The 17,803-nt window shown below is 45.6% G+C and overlaps 1 protein-coding gene and 1 long non-coding RNA gene across 5 annotated transcripts in view; one reads left to right on the plus strand and one right to left on the minus strand.

Annotated features, from left to right (window-relative positions):
- Nucleotides 1-2,142: 2,142 nt before the first annotated feature.
- On the minus strand, nt 2,143-14,280 carry LOC138771659 (uncharacterized). The gene is made up of 5 exons (XR_011359669.1): nt 14,215-14,280; nt 11,630-11,694; nt 6,528-6,606; nt 4,787-4,903; nt 2,143-2,984 (listed from the first exon to the last, which is right to left on the minus strand). It is a non-coding gene; the product is annotated as an uncharacterized lncRNA (long non-coding RNA).
- Nucleotides 14,281-14,434: 154 nt separating this feature from the next.
- Nucleotides 14,435-17,803, plus strand: part of FAM110A (family with sequence similarity 110 member A) — a 218,088-nt gene continuing 214,719 nt past the window's right edge. For all 4 annotated transcript variants that reach the window (XM_069952182.1, XM_069952183.1, XM_069952184.1 and 1 more), the window contains exon 1: nt 14,435-14,501. The gene's annotated coding sequence lies outside the window, so the exon portion shown is untranslated. The remainder of the gene's footprint in view (nt 14,502-17,803) is intronic.

Consider the following 17,803-nt stretch of genomic DNA (forward strand, 5'->3'; position numbering starts at 1 on the left):
TGTGCCCCTTTAATGCAATGGTGAAGGAACAACGTCTCTTAGGTTGCATTTACACGTCCCATAAAATTTTCCGTGGACCATGGACAATTTTAGAAACCATTCAAGTGAATGCAGCCACTCACATGTCCTAGTGCACAACGCTGCACAAATCCCCCCCCCACCACACACAGCAGCAGAGATGACAGGAGCGCTCCTGTCATCTCTGCTGCTGGGGGGCTGCACTTTCGGGGATCCGTACCACAATCCTCCCCCGGTCATTGCGGCGCAGATTGTGTGAATAAGGCCTTAGGGTCTATTTACACAGAAAGATTATCTGCCAAAGATTTGAAGCCAAAGCCCGGAATGGACTATAAACAGAGGTCAGGTAATAAAGGAAAGCCTGAGATTTCTCCTCTTTTCAAATCCATTCCTGGCTTTGGCTTCAAATTTTTGGCAGATAATCTGCCAAATAATCTTTCTGTGTAAATGGACCCTAATGCTACGTTTACACGGAACGATTATCGGGTGAATTTTCACGATAACGATCGAATTCGAACGATAATCGCAAGTGTAAACGCGGCAAACGATCGATAAATCGTTCATTTTGATCTTTTAACATGTTCTTAAATTGTCGTTCGAAAAAAATTCGCTGATCCTTCCGTGTAAACAGTCGTTCACTGATTTTACCTATGTGTGAGATAGGCTTAAGCGATCGCAAAACGAATTTTCTGTACGATATATCGTTCCATCTAAACGCTGATATACGTTATAAAAAAAATCGTTGCTTCAAAATCGTTAATCGTTGGATTGGGCGAATTATCGCTTTGTGTAAACGTAGCATAACACACATATAAACCTTCAGTTCATGACATACAAATGGACCTTGTGCAGAAAGAGTATGCAGAATCTATTGATTTCAATTATGGTGCGGTTACACAGAAAGATTTATCTGACAGATTTTGGAAGCCAAAGCCAGGAATGGATTTGAAAAGAAGAGAAATCTCAATCTATTCCCTGTTTATAGTCCGTTCCTGGCTTTGGCTTCAAAGATCTGACAGATAAATCTTTCTGTGTAAACGCACCATTAGAAAACCTCATCATAGTCTTGCTGAGTGACGTCACGGCAGACCCCACCCCAATATTCATTAGAGGGGGCGAGCTGACTGGGCAGATTTGTGCACTGAGGGTAGTAGCCCTCCCCCCTCAATGCACAAAACTGCCTTATTTACATATCTAATAAACTACAAACTCCTTGTTTGGCCTGCAGTGTTTTAGTTTCCTGCTAAAAAAATGTGCATATGTATATTGCATTTCTTGACAAGATTTTTACATTCTTCATGAAAAATTTCTGAACTTCATGATCAAAAAATCTCATGACTTGCAGTAGGAAAAAGGCAATAAAAAATACATGAATTATAAACGCTTTATTTTGAAAAAGGCACCACAAAAACTGCATGAAAAATAAAATAAAGTGCTGTAGTTTTTTTTTAGGTGTTTAAAAAAGTGACAAAAAACTAGTTGGAGGACTTTAGAGGAGGATTTAAAAATCTCCAGTCTTCCAGTACTTATTAGCTGCTGTATGTCTTGCAGGAAGTGGTGTATCCTCTCCAGTCTGACACAGTGCTCTCTGCTGCCACCTCTGTCCATGTCAGGAACTGTCCAGAGCAGGAGAGGGTTTCTAGGAGGATTTGCTACTGCTTTGGACAGTTCCTGACATGGACAGAGGTGGCAGCAGAGAGCGCTGTGTCAGACTGGAAAGACTACACCACTTCCTGCAGGACATACAACAGCTAATAAGTACTGGAGGACTGGACATTTTTAAATAGAAGTAAAATTACAAATCTGTAAAACTTTCTGACACCAGTTACTTTGAAAGATTTTTTTGTTTTGCCTGAGTAACCCTTTAAAAGAGTATACTGTGGGGGGGAGGGGTAGTGCAACTGCTGGGACCCCCGACAATTTCCAGAGAGGGTCCCAAGTCTGCCTCTGAAATGGAGCAGAAGTCTCACATCACCACTGCTGCTTCATTCACTGTCTATGGGATTGCCAGAGATGTCAGATTGGCAGCTACCACAGACAACGACTGAAGTGACAGTATGCTCATGTGACCACAGTTATATCCTGATATGAGACTTGGGTCCCAGTTGTTGAGATTGCGGGGGACACTTATGCCACATCGTGTGGATAGAGGATACGTTTTACAGGCGAGTACATACCTTATAACAACTCTACAAGTGACTATTGCTATTTATAGTTTTCTTTGTAATAAATATCAGGTTCTTTGCCATAATCTTGTTGTAGAGTTATAATTTACTATGTAAGAAATTGTGGGTACCAATATATACTCGCAGCTGTAATATCTGGGAGGTGATCTGGGAAAGTCGCAGCTAAAATAAGAATATTTAAAAACAGCAAAAAATCCTAAAAAACAACGATCCCTTGCAGGGAGCGAGGAGCTGCAGCTGTGAGAGTCCCAGGTGAGAGGAATCCTGGAGAACAGCCAGAACGGCCCCTTAGAGAGGGTCTCACTGGGGTCAGTGATCTGTGTGTTTCCTTCCTGAGACTGTCAGACACCTTCCTGTCCCAGGCATGGAGAGAAAATAAAATCCAAGGGCTGGTCCGATGGGGGCACTAACCGAGCAGAGCAAACAAGAGCTGGCACAGACGATGGAGCCACACTACCAGCTGCAGCACAGGACCAGATGCTGTCCGGCGGGGAGAAGACATCTAACTATGAATAAAGAGCTGGTGTACATGCACCTCACCTTCTCTGAAGGGTCATGCTCCAGGAAGGGGAGTTTTCTGAAGTCTTTGTATAGAGGTGTGTCAGTCATTGTGCTGCCAAATAACATTCCGCTCTAGATGAAGGAACTTGAACGTTCAATGGGAAAGTTAGATTTTGCAGCGCTCCATCATCAGGGAACACGCAGGGCCACACTTATCAAGTGTTCCAAAAATCCTCCTGCCCAATAACACTTACTGGGGAACTGCTGGAAACTGAAATGCTGCAAACAAAATCAGGAACAAAAAGATACAATACGGAACCAAAAATGGAACAAATATGTTCAAAAGATTTACTTTTTACATGTCTCAAATGGTCATTGCTATTTCATATATGTAAATCACTTAATTTATCAAAAATTACTCCTTATCCAAGAAAAACAACTCAAGTTTGGTCACTAGGCGACTCCTTTCCCTGCAGACTGCTGTCTGTTGTCAGGGGAATTCTGTCTTTAGTAACGGCTAGCTCAGAGCTGGGCTTAACGTGTGCTGTGTGCAGGAGAGGGGTAAAGAGCCTAGGAGAGTCTGGGCTGTATACCTGCATGCTAAGCCAGTCTGCCTGTTTGTATACTATGTTACTGAAGGGTAAATCAAGGCTTCCTTCTCATCTCTCAGTCCCCATAAAGCACAGGTCAGCATGTGTAACCAGTGTAACTGCTGCTGTATGTCCACACTGATGCAGTGTAATAGATGTAAGACCCGTTTTGATTCTATTTATTTTATTTTTTTTAAATAATTGAAGTCAATAGAAAAACGGAGCCAAACAGATGCACACGACTGCATCAATTCTTTTTCCATAAAACTGATATGTTATGCAGACTGCAAAGCGCAGTATTAACCCATACGTTTCTGCAATCCGTTTTGCCTCCTCCAACGCCTCATTTATTATGATTTACACCTGCTCGTAGGCGTAAATCATGATTCAAATCTACTGGAAGCAGGCGTAGATTTGGAACACTGGGCACAGGTTCGGGTGCCTGGCCGGAGACGTGCGCCTCTTAGTAAATTCGGCCAGGAAAAAGCAGGTGGGGCCTAATTTAAGACGGCAGGCATGCAGTATGCAGGTCTTGATAAATCCCCTCCACTGTGTTGGTTTTGGGGTATGGTCACACAATGTTTTCTGAATAGAAAATACAGCTGTATATAATGATCATACTCTTTATTTACTGCTGTAATTATCAAAATACATCCATATCATTCACAAGTATTGTGTAAATGCATGTTCACACACTGTATTTTTTCAATAAATAATGGCCGTTGTTGCAAACTCACACGTCTATTATGTGCGGCTGCTATTTAGGAACAGCGGCCGCACACAATGTAAATTGCAGCTCCTGGACGTACCTTACATTGTGTTCTATGGTTAGGTGGAGTGCAGGCACACCCAAAAGTGTCGGCATTCCAATTAATATAAAGTGATGCTCACCCGGTTGTTACTGCAGCACATCACAGCGGCAGTATGAGTTTTAGGTTGGACTCTCGCAAAGGTTACGTTTTCACACAATTTTTTTGCCCATATGTTAAACTGTAAAACACTCATTTTACAGCTTAATAAATGGCTCCAATTGCGGCCTCTGTTGTGTTTCTGCCGAAGTCTATTTGCAGACACTGTAAAGAATAACAGCCGTAATTGATTATGACCGTCCAAGTAATGAACATGCTCATTCTATACCAGCTGCTTTTGAAAAATATGTCTGTTTTATTCACACAATATTTTACTTTCCCTATTTTACTGGGTGTGACTCTAGTATAAAATTAAGTTCATACACAGTAAAATAAACACAAAATACAACTGGGAAATATGGAGAAAAACGCAAATTTTCTATCTATTAAGTTCTATATTAAAGTCTATGGAATAATGTCTGTGTCGACATAATGTAGAAAAAAATTTATATTTATATATTTATACAACATGTGCACAGATGGCTGCTGTTCCATAGACTTTAAAGGGGTTATCCAGCTATGAAAAACTTTACTGGTTTTTTTTACATACTTTCAAACATATAGGTAAAGAAGCTATACTTACCTCCCCGCCTTTACCTCTGTGACAGCCTGCTTAGCCAATCACTGGCCGTGGTGCTGTCCAGTCTCAGTCAGTGATTGGCTGTCATTGCTGGGACAAGACATCTCTGAATAGGTGGGGCTGAAGTCAGCGGGAGACAGCAGACATGCCACCGCAGGACACCGGGGGAACAAGAAGAGAAAAGCATAGGCTCTTTATTATTTTCTATATAGCTAGATAGCACAACCTTTCTCAAGCCAGAAAACTCCTTTAATGTAGCACATTATTAGGCTATGTTCACACTACGTCAGTTCCGCTGAAATCAAGGGCCATTGTTACAACGGCCATGATTTCTGCGGTACTTATGTAGTGCTGCTTGCTTAGGGAATCCCAGCTGGAGTGTATACACATGGTATACACTCCGTCCGAGATCCCTAGCTGCGCCGTAAAAAACTGACATGTCAGTTTTCTGTGACCAATTTCAGTGAGTAGCGGACGCAGAAAACCCTGTCAGTGCACACTATGGAGCAAGCGGCTCCACCCGTACGCTCAATTGTGTGCAGTGGGGAATTCTCATGCAGGCACGTACTGATGGCCTTAGAAAAGAAAACCTGCTCCTGGATTTCGCTGACAGTTTCCTCTGCTGTCATGTCATGACTCAGCTTATGGATGCCCCGCTCAGCCAGTCAGTTACTGGGGCGGGACACCACTGCAGTCACTGATTGGCTGAGTGACATCTCAGCGGGTCATGCCTACTCTGAAGCAGGGAGAATGTGACATTTGGCGGGATTCAGCAGACTGGTCATGCGGTGCAGTGCGGGCACAAAGTCCAGTAAGCATACTGTCTTTAATTTGTTTCCCCCACCCCCTGCCCGAAATTAATTTTTCCCCCTGCAGGGGGAATCTTTCCCCCAAGAGTCCATTCACGTGTACAGGATCAGCAGCATTTAGTTACTATGATATCTGCAGCAGACCCTGTATGTGTGAACGGACCCTAATTCAGTTGATGCTGCAAATAAGCCATATTCACTAACAGAATTTTCTCGAAAAAAACTTTATTTTTCTGCCTGCAAAAAGCTAGGGTCAAATGTTAACTTAAAATCAACAGGAAAATACAAAGTGCACTGCAAACAATGTTTTTCCTCGTGTTTTTCTTCACTTTAGGTGTGTTTTTGAGCCAATGGCATGCTGTAGATTAGTGTTTTTCTACTACAGACCCTCAGCGTTTTTATTGTACTGTTTGTATAAATGCATGTGCAAATGTGTGTTGCAATTCTGGACTTTGGGAACATCTCGTAACATAGAAGTCAGCTAATAATGATCATGTAATAAACGTGTTTATGAAGTCCAATTCTGTAAAAAAAAATGCACTGCAAAAAATGCTACAAAAAACACTAGCCCATACATACTAATATGTCTTTACTACAACTATGTCCAAAAAGTGGTTCACAGATCTTTTGTCCACATTTACAATGCATTTCAGACACTTTAGAGAAACATTTCTGCTGGTTCTGAAATAATGTTCTGAAGGATTGCGATATATTCCCAGTATGTATAAGAGTATAGGAGACCAGTGACACACTGCCGTCCTCATTCACAAAATCACACCACCTAGGCATGAATGAATGAAAGAAAGATGGCCTAGGCCTGCTTTATAGGGCTCAGCTAAGGTCAAAGAATCACATAGGGTTTCTGTCAAATGTTTTGAGAATCTCACGGCTGTTTATTGGGGGTCTGTAAAGCATTAGATACGCTGAGAACTCACCACCCCCTTTTCTCCCCCACCCAGACCCAGACTGGAACACAAGTGCAGCTGTGCAGAGTCACCGGCGGCATAAATCATCCTGAGCAGGAGGAGGGAAAAGAACAAACATTAGAATAATAATAATAATAACGCAGAAAAATTAGGGAAATGGTTAAAGGAAAGTGAGAGAGGGGAAACACCGACAGCTGTAAGCAGACGGGGAACAATATGCTACAGTGTCTGGAAATGGGGCAACAAAATTCCCACCTGAGTTTGACATGTTTTACTTAAACCACAATCTATAACCTTGCCCTTATTTAACGTGTACCTATATTTTCAGAAAGTTTTCGACATAACATAGTGACATATAAGACGTCTGCTAATACCAAGGGGCGAAAGCATTTATCTGGGGCTGTCTCTTTTTGTTTCCTAAAGATGGGCTTACTATGAGTGATTCCAAACACTCCAAGGAAAGCCGAAGGGGCACAAAACTGAGCTGATAGCTTAGCTTCTTAGTTTTAGCAGACCCCAGCCAAAACATGACTAGAGCTGAACGCAACTGGAGCATGCTCAGGTCTCATCAGTTAGCATTTGAATACCGGTGGATGAAGTTGGATGAAGCCCTAGAGAGTTCAGGAAAACATGGATACAGCCATAGGCCATATCTATGTTTTCCTGGACTCCCTTGGGCTGCATCCAACTTCTCCAGCCACCGGTATTCAAATGCCAAACAATTAGACTCGAGCATGCTCTAGTTGCGCTCATCTTTAGTAAGCATTAGTTTGAAATAAAGAAGATTAGTAGATTAGTAAACCCAACTACGGACAGGGACTGCTGTGCAGCATTGCGGTATGTAAAGATACCCACACACCTTCAATAGCCGTCGGCTGAGTTATCTCACCTGATGCCCCAAACACATGGACAGCGGGCTTGGCTAAATTTGTATGTGTTCTGACAGGGGAAAGGGGAGGTAAGCCAATACCGGACAGCTTTGGCATCACCTTGGTTTCCCCTAAATCAAAAAGGGGGAGCCCCATATACTTTAGACAATTGGCTGGTCCAGCAGAAGTTGATGGGTTTGGCCAAAACAGCACCAATAAATCCAAGGCTTGAGAAGGTAGGGGGATGCACGCTGGAGAGGCCACAATCCCAGGGTTTACCGATTTGCAATCGTGTGAAAGAGAAGGTCCAACAGCGTCCAGAAAGGAATAATTCTTACAACTTTATTGGAGCATCCAAGTAATAAAAACAATGTTTCGACTTGACAAAGACTCCTGCGTAAGTCGAAACATTGCTACTTTTACTTGGATGCTCCAATAAGGTTTTAAGAATTATTCCTGTGTGGATGCTGTTGGACCTTCTCTTTCACACAATTTAAAGGGGTTATCCAGCGCTACAAAAACATGGCCACTTTTCTCCCTCTCTTGTCTCCAGTTCAGGTGTGGTTTGCAATTAAGTTCCATTTACTTCAATAAATGTTTCGTAGTAATCACGGCCGTTGTTGCCAATTTGCAACAACGGCCGTGATTACTACGGACCTTACATAGTGCTGGCATCTATGGGATCCCAGCTGGAGTACATACATATAGTATACACTCCGGCAGGGATCCCTAGCGGCGTCCCAAAAAACTGACCTGCACTGACAGGTTTTCTGCGAATGAATAGCGGCCGCAGAAAACCTGTCAGTGCACACAATGGAGCGTGCGTCCCCGGCCCCACGCTCCAGAGTGTGCAGTGGGGAGTTCTGATGCGCGCGCACACTGATGCGCCTGCACTCGAATTCAGCGACAGTAAAGATAATCTGGCTGGTACTGTAGTACCAGCCGGGATGATCTTCTCTGACAACGGCCGTTCCGTGACCTGGCCAGGTCAAGGAACGGCTGGTGTTTTACAGAGTGGGAACATGGCCTAACCTGTTATGAGCTTTAAGGGTGCCTTCACACGTACCGTATCGCTGCGTTTTTTACATTTTCATGTGAAAATCAAAAATCGCATGTAAAAATCGCAGCAAAAACGCAGCTATAAAAACGCAGTGATACGGTACGTGTGAAGCTACCCTAAGACAGGTTTTCTCAGGTGAGACGGCAGTGATGCAAATTGGAACAGAAGACCAAGTAAATGGGAGCAGATGGAAAGAGGAGGCCTAACAAGTCACTGGAGAAACCTCTATATCTGAGTGAAAGGGGGGGGAATCGGAAGGTGGGAGGGGTGGTAGCGAGGAGCACGACTTGCTGGAAACTTCTGCCTCCAGGGCTTTTTAGTTTACAAGTCGGTTTCCTAATGATGTTACATCTGGGACCTGGGGCTGCTGCTAAAATATAAACTGGTTTCACTCTCTACCCCTTTGTTGTTCTCCTACAGAGCAGATCCCTACCACAAATCATCTTGTTTCTCTGGAATACTGTTTCTCTGAAAGAGCTGTGATATCTTACTATATGCCTAACAATAAATAACCAACACCGCACTCTATAAAGCAGTATATCAGTCCATGCACATCACTACGGATCCCACTCAATCCGCTATATTCCAGCAATACTTCATAGTAAGATGTGTATAGCGTACGAGAAAGGAAAATAAGGATAAGAAGGAATTCGGGGAAACTACAGTGGCACGCCACTTTTTTGAAAATCGTCACAGTGTGTGTGACCTTAGATGGCAAGTGTTGGAGCAGCTCGAGTTATGTAGTGATGTGGAGGAGAATCGCAAGCGATTGCTCCGGAGGGAAACATGGTGGATTATGAGGCTGGAGACTCTCAGTCCTATTGGTCTGAATGAAGTCTGCAGCTTCAGAGCCTTTCTATAGTATGTATGCGGGAATTTGACTTAGTTAAGTATTCTCTTCCATTGTGCACCATGCGTCTGTACTATGTGCAATATAATGTTTGTATTTAGATATTGGGTATTTCACCTTGGATGATCCTGGTAACGTTGGATCACATGATCTTTGTCAGAGTTTTAAGGCGTTCCTCACCTGTACGTCCTCGCGCATGAGGAAGGAGGAGCCTGTCCTCCGAAACGTCCGCCGCGAGGTTGGATGGTTTGGACTGAGAGGAGAACACGCCAGCCAGTGAGCATTTGATTGTGTCCTGTACGAGATACCGATTAAAGAAATATAAGTGAAAGTAAAGCCTGCATCTGTGTGAGTACACGTTCTTGCTACTACTTGGAGCGAGCACCGAAGAGCTGCAACATTAAGGTATTTCTCGTACGCTATACACATCTTACTATGAAGTATCTTACTATATGCTACATCCCCATTCATTTACAGCAGGGGTGGGGAACCTCCGGCCCGCGGGCCGCATCCGGCCCCTGAGACCTCCCGATGCGGCCCGCGGCTCCCCTGTGACACGCGCTGCTTTGGAGGAGGAAGGAGCCGGCGCACACAGCATCCTCTGTGACAGCTGCCGTGCTGTCTGTGTCGGCTCCTTCCTCCTCCAAAGCGGCGCGTGCCTTCAGTCTCCTGCGGGCCGCGCGCGATGACGTCATTTCATCGCGCGCCGCCTGCAGGAGAAGACCGGCACAGAGGACCTGGGAGAGAAGAGGACCTGGACAGCGTGGGAACGGAGGTAAGGTGAGAGGGATGTTTATTTTTTTTTTATTTGGGGGTTAAATAGGCCACCAGGGACATGCCTGATGGGGGGGGGGGGATAACTAGGCTACCAGGGACATGACTGATGGGGGGGGGATAACTAGGCTACCAGGGACATGACTGATGGGGGGGGATAACTAGGCTACCAGGGACATGACTGATGGGGGGGGGGATAACTAGGCTACCAGGGACATGACTGATGGGGGGGGGGATAACTAGGCTACCAGGGACAAGACTGTTGGGGGTTAACTGGTCCACCAGGGACATGACTGTTGGGGGTTAACTGGTCCACCAGGGACATGACTGTTGGGGGTTAACTAGGCTACCAGGGACATGACTGTTGGGGGTTAACTAGGCTACCAGGGACATGACTGTTGGGGGTTAACTAGGCCACCAGGGACATGACTGTTGGGGGTTAACTAGGCCACCAGGGACATGACTGTTGGGGGTTAACTAGGCCACCAGGGACATGACTGTTGGGGGTTAACTAGGCCACCAGGGACATGACTAATGGGGGTTAACTAGGCCACCAGGGACAGGCCTGATGGGGGGTTAACTAGGCTACCAGGGACATGCCTGATGGGGGGTTAACTAGGCTACCAGGGACATGACTGAGGGATTAACTAGGCTACCAGGGACATGACTGTTGGGGGTTAACTAGGCTACCAGGGACATGACTGATGTGGGTTAACTAGGCTACCAGGGACATGCCTGATGGGGGTTAACTGGTCCACCAGGGACAGGCCTGATGGGGGTTAGCTAGGCCACCAGGGACATGACTGTTGGGGGTTAACTAGGCCACCAGGGACATGACTAATGGGGGTTAATTAGGCTACCAGGGACATGCCTGATGGGGGTTAACTAGGCTACCAGGGACATGCCTGATGGGGGTTAACTAGGCTACCAGGGACATGCCTGATGGGGGTTAACTAGGCTACCAGGGACATGCCTGATGGGGGTTAACTAGGCTACCAGGGACATGCCTTATGGGGGTTAACTAGGCTACCAGGGACATGCCTGATGGGGGTTAACTAGGCTACCAGGGACATGCCTGATGGGGGTTAACTAGGCTACCAGGGACATGCCTGATGGGGGTTAACTAGTCCACCAGGGACAAGACTGATGCGGGTTAACTAGGCTACCAGGGACATGACTGATGGGGGTTAACTAGGCTACCAGGGGCATGACTGATGGGGGTTAACTAGGCTACCAGGGGCATGACTGATGGGGGTTAACTAGGCTACCAGGGACATGGCTGGGGGGGTTAACTAGGCTACAGGGGCATGGCTGGGGGGGTTAACTAGGCTACCAGGGACATGGCTGGGGGTTAACTACAATAGCAGGGGCACTAGGCGAACAATACTTTGCCTTGCCCTGGGTGCTGCAAACCCATGCTACTAACTGCCGCGCACGGTATGCGGCCCTCGAATGATTTTATAAATGCCCGACCGGCCCTCGACATGGAAAAGGTTCCCCACCCCTGATTTACAGCCTCAAAAAAAAAAAAAGAAAAAAAAAGAACGTAACAACTCACATAAAGTTCATAGAATAAAATCCACTGGTATATATAAGTAGGTTTTGAGGGAATTTCATGTGTACCTGTTGCAATTTAAAAAAAAAATAAAAAGTAAAAGTAGAGATGAGTGAATCTACAGTAGAAATGAAGAAAAACGCTACACTCCGGCATTGGCTTTCAGGGTGCTCCACTATGGAGACACCTGTTCATCATACAGGTTGTATATCAGCTGAGGGCAATTAACGTAGGCTAATTATATTATAATTATATCTGCTCTGCAGCTTACCAGGAGACAATGCTCTTTGTTATGTAACAATTCAGACATTATAACGTTATAGCCTTATGCTGGGTTAACACGGAACGATTATCGTTCGAATTTGCACGATAATGATCGAATTCGAACGATAATTGTACGTGTAAACGGCTCCTCTTCAGCCAATCAGTGCTGCCGTGCCGAGGCTGAAGAGGAGCACTGATTGGCTGAAGAGGAGCAATTTGAAATTCCCGGCTCACCTCTTCAGCCAATCAATGCACTGAAGAGGGGAGCCGGGGATTTCGAAGACCTGCTACGCGGAGCAGGTAACGTATGCTCGTGGCGGGGGCGATCGGAGCGGCAGCAGCGGGAAGGGGGGGGGGGATCGGAGCGGTGGCGGGGCGATCAGAGCGGCGGCGATTGGGGCAGCGCGGGGGGCTGCGGTTGACCGTGGGGCCGGGCTGCGGATGAGCGGGGGGCCGGGCTGCGGATGCGGGCGCGCGATTGCAAAACGATTTTTCCATATGATATATCGTACCGTCTAAACGCTGATCGTTATGAAAAAAAAACCCGTTACTCCGACATCGTTAATCGTACGATCGGGCCAATTATCGTTTCGTGTAAACCCAGCATTATGGTGCGTTTACACAGGCAGATTTATCTGACCAATTTTGGAAGCCAAAGTCAGGAATGGACTTGAAAAGACAGGGAATATCAGTCTTTGCTTTTTGACCTGCACACTGTTTATAGTCTGCTCCTGGCTTTGGCTTAAAAAATCTGTCAGATAAATCTCTGTGTAAACGCACCATAAGGCGCCAATTTGACACAGGGCTGCAAGCTTAAAAGTTGTTTTTTTTTAAGACAATAACTGCATCACCTGCTCAACAGACCCCAGGACAGATCTTGGATTAGGGTGCCTTCACACCTACCGACTCACAGCGTTAATAACGCTGCGAGTCGGCTAGGTCCTGGCAGGTCAGTACATACACGCAGCGGTCGTGTATGTAAATCTGCCGGCCGCTTAACCCCTTCTGATGCCGGCCGCCTCCAGCTCTGCTCTGTATACATACCTCCTCGCTCCACACTGATTGGCCTGGCACGAGAGCAGGACGCCGGGACCCCGTGGAGCAAGGAGGTATGTATACAGAGCGGAGCGGGAGGCGGCCGGCATCGGAAGGAGTTAAGCGGCCGGCAGATTTACATACTATATATGTATGTACTGACAGTGATCTGCCAGGACCTAGCCGACTCGCAGCGTTATTAACGCTGTGAGTCGGTAGGTGTGAAGGCACCCTTAAAGGGGTTATGCAGCGCTACAAAGACATGGCGACTTTTCCCCCCTCTCTTCTCTCCAGTTCAGGTGCAGTTTGCAATTAAGCTCCATTTACTTCAATGGAACTGAGTTTCAAAACCCCACGCAACCTGGAGACAACAGTAGGGGGAAAGTGGCCATGTTTTTGTAGCGCTGGATAACCCCTTTAAAAGCAGCTATTCGATGGTACAAGCGGTTTTGGGGGGGGGGGGGCAGATTGTGGGGGTACAGTCACTTTAAGTCAGTATTGCTGTACTACTACAGCAGGACAGGGGTGCTGTATGTAGAGATTAGGTGCTGGTCGAAATGCTGAGAGTAATACAGTGCTTCTACCAGTGCTCACACACTCCTTAGGCCAGTGCAGTGATACTTTGCTGGCACTAAAAATGGTGGAGCTTGTGATTCCCCGAGACTTCTTTGCTCCCCCCTCCCTTTGTTCTGGGGGAGATAAGCCACTGTCAGAGCTCTCTCACTACAGATTACCCTGCCCCTTAGAGAGCACAGGAGCGTTCAGCTGTGTTGACCACTGAGCAATCTTTGGGCTGTCACTTATTCTAGGTGTATGGGGGCCATTACATTGAAGTCCTAGTAGGAGCTGGTACTGTCCCATGTTGTCCTTCTGTGACTTCTGACAACCTCTCAGCAGAGAGGCAAGTCTAGATTTCCTTATCCTCAAGAAGCTGGCCTGAACTGACCTAACAAGCTAACCTCCATCTGCACATCCTCCTGCTCCCACAGATGGGCTGTTGGCTCTTCCTCCCCTCTGGAAGGTTTCATAGCTATGTGGAAAGGTTACCCTGAGCCTTAGCACAGGACCTGTAGCCCAATAGGATACTGCACTATTTAGTGGTGGCAGCAGAAGCATTGACCCATTGGGAGAAGGCTGCAGTTTCTGGCACTAATACTTTACAGTAGTGATGTAAAGAAAAGCTCCCTCCCTTCTGAGAGCAGGACCTGTCCACGCAGGACTAAGGGACAGCTACACACAGAGCAGCAGGGGCTATGACTATAAACACGCAAGGTAATGGTAAATCTCACCGTCTGTACCACACACTGACTCCCCTCAGCACTGCAGGTCACCACACAGCGAGCGGCCTCATCACCTCAGCCAGGAGGCGCGTGACTGTAAACTGCTCGCTGATTGGTCGGATTTCCTTAGCGTGCTTCCTATTGGAGCATAAGCGTTGGAGAGCCTCGGCATTTGATTGGCTAAAGAATGCGCGGGCTGTGGAGGAAGCTTTCCTGTTCTTCTTGCGGTAAGCTCTGCGCTTGTGGTAACGCGGGGGAAGATGGAAGCGCGCTCATTGCCTCACACTGAGGTTCAGGTGATTCTGACAGGAAACACATGAAATACAGTCACCAGGCCTATGCCATATACTCTTGTACTACATCGTAACATACTGTGTGTTACGTGAGGTGTACACAAGCATTATATTAAAATGTTTCCAGGGCAGCCATAGAGCTTCAGTCACCAATGGCGGCCATATATACGGTATCTATAGGGAAGCACCATGAGTTGGTGTCATACATAAAAATCAAAGGTATATATCTGTGCAAAATTAGTGTGTGCATATATATATATATATATATATATATATATATATATATATATATATATATATATATATATATATGCTCATGGAAGATATGGAGCATGTGACCATTATAACGTATTGCATCATGGGATTATTGCATATGTAACAAAATTGCAGTTTGCTCTAAGAAGCTGCCATACCTGAATTGCCACACATATAACACATATATTTAGCGTTTTAGGATATGTTCACACTGGGTGGATAAGCTGCAGAGTTTAGACATCAAAATCTAATGCAAAATGCCCAAAATTCAGATTACATGGCGTATTAAAGGGATTGTTCACCAAAACAAATTTCTTTCAAATCAACTGGTGCCAGAAAGTGCCCGAGATTTGTAATTTACTTCTATTTAAATATCTCCAGACTTCCAGTACTTATCAGCTGCTGTATGTCTTGCAGGAAGTGGTGTATTCTCTCCAGTCTGACACAGTGCTCTCTGCTGCCACCTCTGTCCATGTCAGGAACTGTCCAAAGCAGCAGCAAATCCCCACAGAAAACCTTTTTCTGACTGGAATGGATACACCACTTCTTGCAGGACATACAGCAGCAGGGCCGGCTCCAGGTTTTGGTGGGCCCTTGGGCGACAGAGCCTCAGCGGGCCCCTTTGTATAGTAAATCATGTGGCATCACTTTTAGAGGGTCTCTATCTCCCCATTCTGTGTAGGTATACAACTGTGTATTATATACTTATTATCCTCCTGTGTGTGTGTGTATATATATCTCCATTCTGTGTAGGTATACAGCTGTGTATTATATACTTATTATCCCCCTGTATGAGTGTGTATATACTGTATATCTCCATTCTGTGTAGGTATACAGCAGTGTATTATATACACACTCATACAGGAGGAGGATAATAAGTATATAATACACTGCTGTATACCTACACAGAATGGAGATATATACTGTACACACTCATACAGGGGGATAATAAGTATATAAACACAGCTGTATACCTACACAGAATTGAGAGATATATACACTCATACAGGAGGATAATAAGTATATAATACACTGCTGTATACCTACACAGAATGGAGATATACAGTATATATATATATACACACACACACACACTCATACAGGAGGATAATAAGTATATAATACACTGCTGTATACCTACACAGAATGGAGAGATATATACACACTCATACAGGAGGGAGATAATAAGTATATGTCTCTCCATTCTGTGTAGGTATACAGCAGTGTATTATATACCTATTATCCCCCCCTGTATGAGTGTGTGTATATATATATATATATATATATATATATATATATATATATATATATATATATATATATCCATTCTGTGTAGGTGATCAGCAGTGTATTATATACTTATTATCCCCCCCTGTATGAGTGTGTATATATGTATATATATATATATATACTTATAATACACTGCTGATCACCTACACTAAATGGAGAGAAAAAAATAGCAATACAACAGTGGATTTATTGCATATTGTGACACCCCCATGGAAAGTAAAGGGGAAAATCTGCAATAAATCCACTGCAGCAGATATGCCACAGGTGACCCTACCTTCCTACTCCCAGCACACATAGACAGATACTCATACACAACACCTGCATAGACTTACACACACAACACTAGCATACAGACTTACACACACACACACACACACACACACACAACACCTGCATACAGACTTGCACACATATGCATGTATACTCAGTCACACATACACTCACCTCTGTATCTGGCAGTCCTGTTACATCTTCTCCCTCTGCCCGGGCCGCTGTGGAGGTCAGGAGACCCAGGAATACAGGAGGGGGCAGGGAAGCACAGCACAGGCAGCACTGTGGAGAGGCTTCTGGGCCCTGACCTGCTGTTTGGCCTCTACAGGCTGCCGTGCAGTGAGCCCCGCCCCCCTCTCCTCTGGTCCGACGCTGAGAGACTGAGGCCTGGAGGAGCCACAAAATGACTTAAGTGGCTCACCAGCGCCCCCCTCATCCCTGCGTCCGGCTCATCCCCCCACAGCCTCAGGTAATGATGTGTGCGCTCACCACCTGCACACAGTGAGAGGGGAGGGAGAGGGGAAGAAATGGGTGGGCAAGTGCAGGGGGGCCCCTTGAGGCACTGTGGGCCCCGGCACTTGCCCGAGTATGCCTGGTGCTGACGCCGGCCCTGTACAGCAGCCTATAAGTATGTGAGATGTTTTTAATGGAAGTAAATTACAAATCTCTGGCACGTTCTGGCACCAGTTGATTTGAAAGAAAACTATTTTTGGTGAACAACCCCTTTAATGACATTGAATTATTCATTATAAATATACAAATTACAGACATTAATGGCCCAGATTTATGGTTGTTGCCTCATAGTAAGATTTCCCATTGTAACCAACCACAGCTCAGCTTTCAGTTCTCACATTGCTCTGGTAATGTGAAAGCTGAATAGTGATTGGTTGCTGTGGGCAAATCAGAAAGGTTTCCTTTGGTGCAGAAATGCTGTGGAAAACCTGCAGCATATCCGCGCTGTGTGAACATACCCTTAGGCACATTTTCCAAATCACAGAGAGTTACTAGGACTAAAGGCCCTATTACACGGGTGATTATCTGCTGAATCAGGCCGATAGCGCCAGACATCGTCCCATGTAATAAAGACAATGATCATCCGAAGACCTGATCATCAGCTGATCATTGTCTTTCAGCAGCGTCTGGCTGATGATAGTGTAAAGAAAATAAAAATCCTCTACTTACCTGTCTATGCTCCCCCAGTGTCCTGCTGCCTTTTCCCCGTGTTCCCTGCTCACCATTGCTTTCACTTCTGGCTGCATCTTTTCACTGACAGGCTGCTCAGCCAATCATTTACCACGCTGTCCTGTCTTGGTCAGTGATTGGCTAAACAGCCTGTCACTGAAGAAATGGGGCCAGAAGTGTCAGCTGCGGTGTGCAGGGAACATGGGGGAAACAGCTGTCTGTGGATGAATGCCTGCCTTGGTAAACCCTTGTCATGTCGCAATACTCGCAACAGAATTAGGGTCCTATTACATGGAGCAATTTTTAAC

This window comes from Dendropsophus ebraccatus, chromosome 14, assembly GCF_027789765.1.
Source record: "Dendropsophus ebraccatus isolate aDenEbr1 chromosome 14, aDenEbr1.pat, whole genome shotgun sequence".
In the NCBI taxonomy this organism is placed as follows: domain Eukaryota; kingdom Metazoa; phylum Chordata; class Amphibia; order Anura; family Hylidae; genus Dendropsophus; species Dendropsophus ebraccatus.